Source organism: Schistocerca cancellata, chromosome 2 (assembly GCF_023864275.1).
Source record: "Schistocerca cancellata isolate TAMUIC-IGC-003103 chromosome 2, iqSchCanc2.1, whole genome shotgun sequence".
In the NCBI taxonomy this organism is placed as follows: Eukaryota; Metazoa; Arthropoda; class Insecta; order Orthoptera; family Acrididae; genus Schistocerca; species Schistocerca cancellata.
The window spans coordinates 1,021,745,137-1,021,756,067 of record NC_064627.1 but is presented as its reverse complement, the minus strand read 5'-3'; the positions used below and the strand labels follow the sequence as shown (position 1 = coordinate 1,021,756,067).

Below are 10,931 nucleotides of genomic sequence, written 5' to 3'. Positions count from 1 at the left end.
TTCACAGAATACTTAAAATTCTGCAAAAAAAGCTAATGTGGTCTTAATGAAGATCCAAACACAGTTCTAAAAAGTTGTTTTAACGTAATAAGCAATGTCCATAGTGATATATGTACAGGATTAGAGGCACAAGCAATTTCCCCGACAGATTAAAAAAATGCATTAGTTAAGCTCTTCGGAAGAAAGGATACAAGAAATTCTTAAATAATTATTGTCCAATTTCGTTACTGACAACTTTTTCCAAAATATTCGAAAGAGGAATGTATATTCAAGAGTATTCTCACATATGAGTAGAAACAATTTACTTAGCGTACCTCAGTTTCTGGGTGGAGAATCCTACTTTTATACTTAACTCACGTCGTCTACAGACCACAAGTGGTCCACCGGTACCATCCGGCCGCCGTGCCATCCTCAGCTGAGGATGCGGATTGGAGGGGCGTGAGGTCAGCACACCGCTCTCCCGGCCGTTATGATGGTTGTCGTTGACGGGAGCCGCTACTGTTCGGTCGATTAGCTCCTCAATTGGCATCATGAGGCTATGTGCACCCCGAAAAATGGCAACAGCGCATGGCGGCCCGCATGGTCACCCATCCAAGTACCAGCCACGTCCGACAGTGCTTAACTTCGGCGATCTGACGGGAACCGGTGTATCCACTGCGGCAAGGCCGTTGCCACTTACCTTACACTGCACGCCTTAAATAACAAAGTCTCGCCAGTTCGTATTTTTTGTGATCTTTCCAAGGTGTTACATTGTGTAAATTATTTTGCGCTCGGAGATAAACCCAAGTTTTAAAGCACTGATGGTTTTACACACAACTGGCTTGAGTCATAATTAACAAACAAAATAAAAAACCCTTCTTATTTTACAAAGTCTAGACGGACGGAATAACGGAAACAATGTCGAGCACAGTCTCATTCTACCTGTTGCGGGAATCGAAGTAACGTTGCGAGGTTAGTGAACGCTTACAATGTTGCAAATATGGCTTTGGAACGTTCCAGGCAGACTGCATGGATAGCGAAGATGGTTAAGGGGACCTCTCGTGGTATGCGGGAAATCTGGTCATGTACACTTAAATGGTAATGACAGTACCTGATGCCCCTGACCATAACCGGTACAAAGAAAAATATCTAATTCGAATTGCCGACTTAGACCCTCGACATTGTCGACCCCGACATGCTAACGTTGCCAAGAAATGGAGTAGACAGCGCTTCGTACGTCTGACTGCAAACAAACTAAACGGATTTTCGGGTCTTGTCCACTGCACTTAGGATTGCCAGTTTAGGATATAACTTTAGTGCCCTTTCTCAAAGTTCATTTGTCGATTCCAAGGATAGAAAGTGACTTTTAAAATGATTGTACACCACATGGTCGGAGTAGATTATTACGTTTATATACACTGAAATAAAAGTAGTTACCTGGAAAGACGACGTCGATTTTGATCTGATGACTGCGTATACCAACTGGGGTGTAGCAGATGTACCGATCATGATTTCAAAGTTGATAGCATAGTGGTTACCAGAGCGCAGTCTTTGTCTACCCTTTAATAGGGAACACTCTGAGCCAGGAGGCTCAGTGTGGTCCAAAAATGTGAAGTAGGCCTCTAAACATGCCATGGAAACGCACCCGTTCTTACTACAACCAAGTGAGTGAATTAGTTTGAAAGGAGGGGTCTAATAGTGTTCTTCCGAGTGGTGGGATGGGCCTTTCGGAGAATTGCCACACTAGTTGGACGTGCTGTGTCCGATGTTCAACAATGCTGGTATTACTCTCACACCAACAGACAAGGTTCTGGACGCCCAGGCAGTGCAGACGCCTGCCAGGATTGTTGTATCGTAAGGGCAGCAGTGGCATATCGTGCAGCATCAGCAGCACAGATGAGGGAGCTTGTCAGCTAAGACGTTTCATCTCGAACTGTTGCGACCTGCAGTGGGACTGTGAGAACGCACACCTCTTGCCCGACTTACACTACAGCATCGATGTGCACAGCTAGACTGGTGCTGTCAGAACGCCACTTGGGAAATTGAATGTTGCGCCGTCGACTTCGGCGATGAAAGCAAACTCTGCCTCCAGGCAAGTGATGGTCGTTTGCGCTTATGACGTAGACATAGCGAGGGCTGCCTCGTAGACCGCATTCGTCCAACACACGGTGGTCCCACCCTAGGTCTTATGGTCTCGTTGGTGGTAACCTACAACTCTCGTTCACCTTTGGTATTCCTGGAGGGAACGCTAACTAGCGCTCGGTACGTGTAGAATGTTGTTAGACCAGTTCTTTTGCCTTTTTTGCAACATTAAGGTGATGTGTTGTTCCAACAGGTTAATGCTTGACCATGCACTGCCCGTAAAACTCAACCTGCTCTGTAAAACGTGCAGTAACATTCCTGGCCAGGACGACTTCAGGACCTCTCCAATCAAGCACGTGAAGGATGTGATTGGACAAAATGTTACTCGTGCGACTCGTCAACCGACAACTCTTACAGAACTACGTGAACTGGTCCAGCAGGGGTGGAATAATGTGTGGTAGGACAGTATTCGCTATCTGTACGATCGACTGGATGCCAAGGTCAGCGCCTGATTTGCCGCCCGTGGATCTACACTGTGTTAATATGGGTGTCTCAGTCTGGGTCGATACCTAGAACGTCAGAACCGCTTGTGCTACTGATCTATAAATGTAATCGTTTCTCGTACTCTGTATGCACTGTTGCAACAATAAAATTTGTGTGAACTGGAAACTTTTAAAAGCATGAACTAATTTTTTCCGGCAGTGTATTTTTGTTGTTATTACCCATTGCGGTAATGAACGGTTGTACGTAGGTTGGAACTTAAATAGTGGCACCACTGCTGTTGAGACACTATGCAATGGATTTGACTATTATCGCTGATAGCAAACGTTGTTGACATACCTACCTTACCTCCCAGAAAATGGAATCGCCCGCCCCACGTCACCGGCCTGATTACAACCGAGGAAAACACAGTCACTTGTGAGCGAGCGGTCTAACGTACGGTATCATTATGTTTTCGAAACAGGAACAACGGAGATGGATCAAGATTGAATGCGCCAGAGGTCGTACAGCACGACGGAGTCATCAAGGTCTTCAAGAGGAGGAATCGGCATTGCCGTACAGAGCAGTGGCACGTCGGGTAAAAGCCTTCAACGAAGGTCGGCAAACTACGGCAGACATGCATCGGGCAGGTCGTCCTAGTGTCTCTGAAGAAGAAGTGCATGCTGTTGCCGCGTTAGTGGACAGTGTTCGACGCCATACGATGAGTGAGCTCGCCTACGAAACCGGATTAGCGAATACGACTGTGCTTCGCATCCTGAAAGAACGCCTGGGCATGCGAAGAATTGCATCACGATGGGTTCCGCATGACTCGAAGGAAAGCCAGAAATGGATGCGTTACGACGATGCTTAGTCGCGCTTGGAGCGCTATGAGCGCGAAGGAGAGGCTATCTTACGCCGTATTGTAACACTGGATGAGACATGGGCCACATCGTACGAGCAAAACTGAAACGGCTATCCAACGAATGGTTTCATTATGGGTAGCCTTGAGAGTGGAAAGTGTGTCGGAGTCACAGTGTGGTGAAAGTTATAGTGATTCTCGCGTACGACTGTGATGGTGTTATCCTAACGCGTTACGTTCCTCCATGGCAGACCGTTAGTCCACAGTATTACTGTTCGATTCTGGAGCATCACCTGCGACCAGCTTTGCGAAAGAAGCGGCACACTTTCTGCAGAACCCACCCACCATTTTGCTAGACAATGTGCGGGCGCATACAGCTGCTGTGTTCGGTCGATGGGACCGGGAAGTACTGTACCATCCATCATACTCCCCGAACTTATGTCGTTGTGACTTTGATTTGATTCGAAAGATGAAGGAACCACTCGTGGCATTCACTTCAGAACTGTTCCAGAGATTCAACAGGCAGTAGACCGCTCCATTCGCACCATCAACTGAACAGGCTGTGCTAACGGTATACTAGGCCTTCCACATCGCTGGCAACGGGTTCTACACAACACTGGTGACTACTTTGAAGGACAGTAACAGGTGCAAACATGTAACTCTTTTGTATCGGTTTTGAATAAATAGTTGGCACTATTTAAGTTCCAACCCTCGTGTATTAACCTTCATAACTTACACGCAACCCTTTAAACTCAAATTCAAGTGGCATATTAAACTCAGAAGCAAGTAGCAGTAATATTCTGTCTAAATACAAAATCTGTTCCATACAAGCGAGTATGTAACGGTATTAGCGAACACCTTAAATGGCAATCAATGCTAACGTTAAACCACTGCGAGGATTTCAAATAACTTCCGGGAATTCAGCCAGGTAACACTTTCAGCGACCGCCGGTATTTCGGCGGGAGAACGCTCCGCCATTTTCAAGGCAAACTGCAACGGACAGGCGGCGTACATGCAAATTTAATACCTCGGTTCTCGGATAGAAGCAGGAAAGATAACACACACACACTGAACACTAATGCCACCAAAGATGACCAAAGTCAGAGCTATCGATAGTGAGACTATGAATTCGCAGGTGAGGCAGCATTGACTCTGTTCCTCTGTTTTTTGACATGGAAGAGAGCCGGATTCCAAACAGAGTTTAAACAGAAACCTCCATCCCTGTTAACGAGGTTGGTCGCTAATTTAATCTCAACTGCCTCCCTAATGACACTGTCCCAATAGCTGGACGTGCATGCCAATATCTCGGTGTTATTATATAACATGGGGTGACCAGTATCCAAGCAATGTTCGGCAATAGCAGATCTATTTGGCTGCTGTAATCGTGTGTGCCGTTTACGCTCAGTACATCTGTCCTCCAGGTCTCACACTGCGAGGATTTTTTGGGAAAGTCGTGACCGTGAGATAACATAATGGTGACAGAACAATCAGACTGGGATTCATTTCCGAAACACTCCAGTAGAGTATAACGAACAGTAAAAAGAGGTTGAAAATACGGCTACAGTTGTAAAGTTCTTTTTTATTATCACTATACCGCTTTCGGGCTCTTATACGCCCATCTTCAGGTTTCGTAACTTGGTGCTGTGACCCCCGAGCGCCGCAGTGGACGTGTACAAGGCGCGGTGTGCCACCTACGAGCGCAGTAAACAGGCGGATCGGGAACAGATGTTCTCCCAGTACAAAAACAAGTTGTAACATTACATACTAATATCGGCAGCCAGCTTAATTAGGCCTTCCTGTGTCAAGAAATATAATAACCTCCCTTACACACACACACACACACACACACACACGCGCGCACACACACACACACTAAACTCTTTCTTTACATCTGTTCACACTACAACACAGTAACCTATCTTGCAAATAAATGTACTACTAACTTGGAGTCCGCAGCTCGTGGTCGTGCGGTAGCGTTCTCGCTTCCCACGCCCGGGTTCCCGGGTTCGATTCCCGGCGGGGTCAGGGATTTTCTCTGCCTCGTGATGACTGGGCGTTGTGTGATGTACTTAGGTTAGTTAGGTTTAAGTAGTTCTAAATTCTAGGGGACTGATGACCATGGATGTTAAGTCCCATAGTGCTCAGAGCCATTTGAACCATTTTGAACTAACTTGGAAGTCAGACAAACAAATGGCCAATGAGATAGCAAAGAGTAACATATGCCTCTCAAAAACACATAACCTAAATGAACTAGATACAGCAGTTATAGAACCAATCACCAACACACATTAAACATGAAAGAGCATGAAGTGATTCTGATTTAAATCAAGGGGTTTGTTAATGATCATACTCTATAACATCATTGCTTAGTACAGGGGCTCTACGCCTGTGTATTACCCCACATTGCATTAACATAGCTAACATACTAAATATTTCTTTCTTAAACTCGGTTTGAAGCAATTAAACAGAATGCAAATCTAATTACGCTGGCTCTGAAGGAGCCTTTGCTTTGCTTCATTAACTAACTAGACTAGCACAAGGTTTTGAAGAACCATGCTCGTTGACAAAATTACACAAATATGTATGAGAAATGGTAAGTAATCTCATTAATAATTATTATTTAAGTAAAGCACAACAAACTATAACTATTTGAAGAACAAATGTGCTATGCGAAGCAGTCTTTTAATCTACTCAAAATATTGTTGGCTGTGCAAATGCCAACAATACATAAAATTCAAGTTCAAACTCTTTCTCATGAAATGAACACTAATGAAACATTGAAATTCTAATCAAAGTGCATAAATGCAACAATTGGTAATCTTTTTCACTTTAGATCGACTTTGGTGTTTCCGGGCAACTTTTCAAGTAAGGCAAATTATTTAAGAAAATGATTGCGGACTGATTTAAAATGCACTGGAAGTAGAGTATTTCTCAGATTATATAAGTGAACTTTAAACACTATAACTTCACACATTAGAAAGCAATCACAACTATTGCCGGCCGCAGTGGCCGTACGGTTCTGGGCCCTAGGGTCTGGAGCCGCGTGACCGCTACGGTCGCAGGTTCGAATCCTGCCTCGGGCATGGATGTGTGTGATGTCCTTAGGTTACTTTGGTTTAAGTAGTTCTAAGTTCTAGGGGACTGATGACCACAGCAGTTAAGTCCCATAGTGCTCAGAGCCATTTGAACCATTTGAATCACAACTATTTTTACAGCTGCCAAATAGGTCTTTCCATAATAAACTGGGACACACTGAGTTACATTCACTAGGATAGGACTGCAGTCCAGGTTTGTGATGTAGGATAATCACGGGTGTAAGATAGAGTTTTAGCAACATCACCATTATTATTTAAATGAACCAAATTTCACAAATACCTGGTCCATTACAGTAGAAGGCTGGTGGTACTGGTGGCGTAATTTGCAGTGGCTGCTAACATGACGGCATTGTAATTAAGGCAGTACTTTTGACCTCGCCCTGTTACAGATCTTCTTGGCGTCGGAATTATATTTTTATACGGCCAAAAACCATGCCATGGTAATAGTATCACCAAATGCAGCACCCGAGGCCCATAAATACTGCTCTTAAACTCTTCTGGCAGCAAAACTCCACGAATTCGAGCCACAATGATGCGCTACTGCTAGCGAGATGGTAACCACAGCACTGCTCAGCCCAGACTCCTTGCCTGTAAAAAAGGACGGGTTGCCACTTGCGCTCCAGCCACACTTTTTTCCACTCCGCCATGCGGCTTCCGTAGCTGCGGGGCTCCCCCACATATTTTACATTCAACCCTACGTTCCCTAATTATGGATCAAGTCATTTACAGCATATTATATAACAATCATTTCAGTAGTTACTTAAATCGACTAGCATAGTTTAAATAACATCGTTCAAAAGTTCGAATAACTGTAATATGTATACATAGTCAAAGAATTTCAATGACAGATACAATACTTTACATAAGCAAAACTACAAATTGACATAGGTCGACAATAGGTGTTACAAGTATACACCTGTAATTAAATTATCTTGGCAAACACTGCTGATGTGGAACTTAGTTCTAAACATTACTCGATTATTACTTTGCACGAGCTCACTTTAAAAAATGCTGGCTGACACGTAACTTCACGTGATGACTTAAACACTGCTATAGCACGCCATAGACTGAATTGTTTTGTCAAAAATGCCTATCTAAGGATGCACGTAGGACGATTTTCATAAAATATCAGAATATAAAGCTACTACGTTTCAGACAGTAATTTTTATTTATGGTAAGGTTTTATGGGACCAAACTGCTGAGGCCATCGATCCCTAAGCTTACACACTACTTAATCTAATTTAAACTTACGCTAAGGACAACACACACACCCATGCTCGAGGGAGCACTCGAACCTCCGACGGGGGGAGCTCAGACAGTAACATAACAGACAGAAATAGTACTAAATACAGATACACAGTTGGCAAAGACGTTTTGCTGGCCAGTTGGTGAAATATTCTGAAAAAGATATATACGATAAGATACATTTAACGTCGCAGGATCATCGATGCGCAACGCGGTATACAAAAGACCGACAGAAATCTTCTAGAAACTCAGATTATCTGATTGCAATATTTCATAAACTAACCAGTTATTCTAGGAAAATCACACACTTCTGCAGACTTAGAACTACATGACTGTGACACTGAATTTTCCACAAGATTACATTTTACGATTCAATAATTCTGGAGTACTTATCATCATCATCATCATCATTTAAGACTGATTATGCCTTTTAGCGTTCAGTCTGGAGCATAGCCCCCCCTTATACAGTTCCTCCATGATCCCCTATTCAGTGCTAACATTGGTGCCTCTTCTGATGTTAAACCTATTACTTCAAAATCATTCTTAACCGAATCCAGGTACCTACTCCTCGGTCTGCCCCGAATCCTCCTACCCTCTACTGCTGAATCCATGAGTCTCTTGGGTAACCTTGCTTCTCCCATGCGTGTAACATGACCCCACCATCTAAGACTGTTCGCCCTGACTGCTACATCTATAGAGTTCATTCCCAGTATTTCTTTGATTTCCTCATTGTGGACACCCTCCTGCCATTGTTCCCATCTACTAGTAACTGCAATCATCCTAGCTACTTTCATATCCGTAACCTCAACCTTGTTGATAAGGTAACCTGAATCCACCCAGCTTTCGCTCCCATACAACAAAGTTGGTCGAAAGATTGATCGGTGCACAGATAACTTAGTCTTGGTACTGACTTCCTTCTTGCAGAAGAGAGTAGATCGTAGCTGAGCGCTCACTGCATTAGCTTTGCTACACCTCACTTCCAGTTCTTTCACTATGTTGCCATCCTGTGAGAATATGCATCCTAAGTACTTGAAACCGTCCACCTGTTCTAACTTTGTTCCTCCTATTTGGCACTCAATCCGTTTATACTTCTTTCCCACTGACATTACTTTCGTTTTGGAGATGCTAATCTTCATACCATAGTCCTTACATTTCTGATCTAGCTCTGAAATATTACTCTGCAAACTTTCAATCGAATCTGCCATCACAACTAAGTCATCTGCATATGCGAAGCTGCTTATTTTGTGTTCACATATCTTAATCTCACCCAGCCAGTCTATTGTTTTCAACATATGATCCATAAATAATATGAACAACAGTGGAGACAGGTTGCAGCCTTGTCTTACCCCTGAAACTACTCTGAACCATGAACTCAATTTACCGTCAACTCTAACTGCTGCCTGACTATCCATGTAAAGACCTTTAATTGCTTGCAAAAGTTTGCCTCCTATTCCATAATCTTGTAGAACAGACAATAACTTCCTCCTAGGAACCCGGTCATATGCCTTTTCTAGATCTATAAAGCATAGATACAATTCCCTGTTCCACTCATAACACTTCTCCATTATTTGCCGTAAGCTAAAGATCTGGTCCTGACAACCTCTGAGAGGCCTAAACCCACACTGATTTTCATCTAATTGGTCCTCAACTAATACTCGCACTTTCCTTTCAACAATACCTGAGAAGATTTTACCCACAACGCTGATTAAAGAGATACCTCTGTAGTTGTTACAATCTTTTCTGTTTCCATGTTTAAAGATTGGTGTGATTACTGCTTTTGTCCAGTCTGATGGAACTTATCCCGAGTCCCAGGCCATTTCAGTTATACTGTGTACCCATTTAAGACCTGACATTCCACTGTATTTGATGAGTTCCGACTTAATTTCATCCACCCCAGCCGCTTTATTGCACTGCAATCTATTGACCATTTTTTCCACTTCCTCAAATGTGATCCTATTTCCATCATCATTCCTATCCCATTCTACCTCGAAATCTGAAACATTACTGATCGCATTTTCACCTACATTGAGCAACTCTTCAAAATATTCCCTCCATCTGCCCAAGGCATCCACAGGATTCACCAGCAGTTTTCCTGACCTGTCCAAAATACTTGTCATTTCCTTCTTACCTCCCTTTCGAAGACTGCTAATTACACTCCAGAATGGTTTTCCAGCAGCTTGACCCATAGTCTCCAACCTGTTTCCAAAGTCTTCCCACGATTTCTTCTTGGATGCTGCAATTATCTGTTTGGCTTTGTTTCTTTCTTCAACATAACTTTCTCTGTCTACCTGGGTTCTGGTATGTAGCCATTTTTGATACGCGTTCTTTTTCCTTTTACAGGCTGCCTTGACTGTATCATTCCACCAAGTTGTTTGCTTCATCCTACTTTTACACACTACCGTTACAAGACATTCTTTAGCCACTTCTAGTACTGTGTCCCTGTACCTTGTCCATTCCTTTTCCAATGACTGTAATTGACTACATTCAACTAACTGGTACCTTTCTGAGATCGCTGTTATGTACTTGTGCCTGATTTCCTTATCCTGAAGTTTCTCCACTCTTAACCTCCTACATATGGACCTGACCTCCTGCACTTTCGGCCTCACAATCCCAATTTCACTGCAGATTAAATAATGATCAGTGTCATCAAAGAATCCCCTGAATACACGTGCGTCCTTCACAGCCTTCCTGAACTCCTGATCTGTTATTACATAGTCAATGACAGATCTGGTTCCCCTGCCTTCCCAAGTATACCGGTGAATGTTCTTATGTTTAAAAAAGGAGTTTGTGATTACTAAGCCCATACTGGCACAGAAATCCAAGAGTTGTTTCCCGTTCCTGTTGGCCTCCATATCCTCTCCAAATTTACCCATAACCTTTTCATACCCTTCTGTTCGATTTCCAATCCTAGCGTTAAAATCACTAATGAGCAGAACACTGTCCTTGTCCTTTACTCTAACAACTACATCACTGAGTACCTCATAAAAACTATCCATCTTATCTTGATCTGTCCCTTCACAATGCGAATATACTGACACAATCCTAATTTTCTTGCTAGATACTGTCAAATCTATCCACATCAGTCGTTCGTTTACATACCTTAATACAACTACGCTGGGTTCCATTTCTTTCCTGATGTAAAGCCCTACATCCCATTGTGCTATTCCTGCTTTGACTCCTGACAGGTAGAC

At 43.3% G+C, this 10,931-nt stretch overlaps 1 pseudogene; it reads right to left on the bottom strand.

Annotated features, from left to right (window-relative positions):
* Positions 1-555: 555 nt before the first annotated feature.
* Positions 556-673, bottom strand: LOC126164101 (5S ribosomal RNA; annotated as a pseudogene).
* Positions 674-10,931: the final 10,258 nt, after the last annotated feature.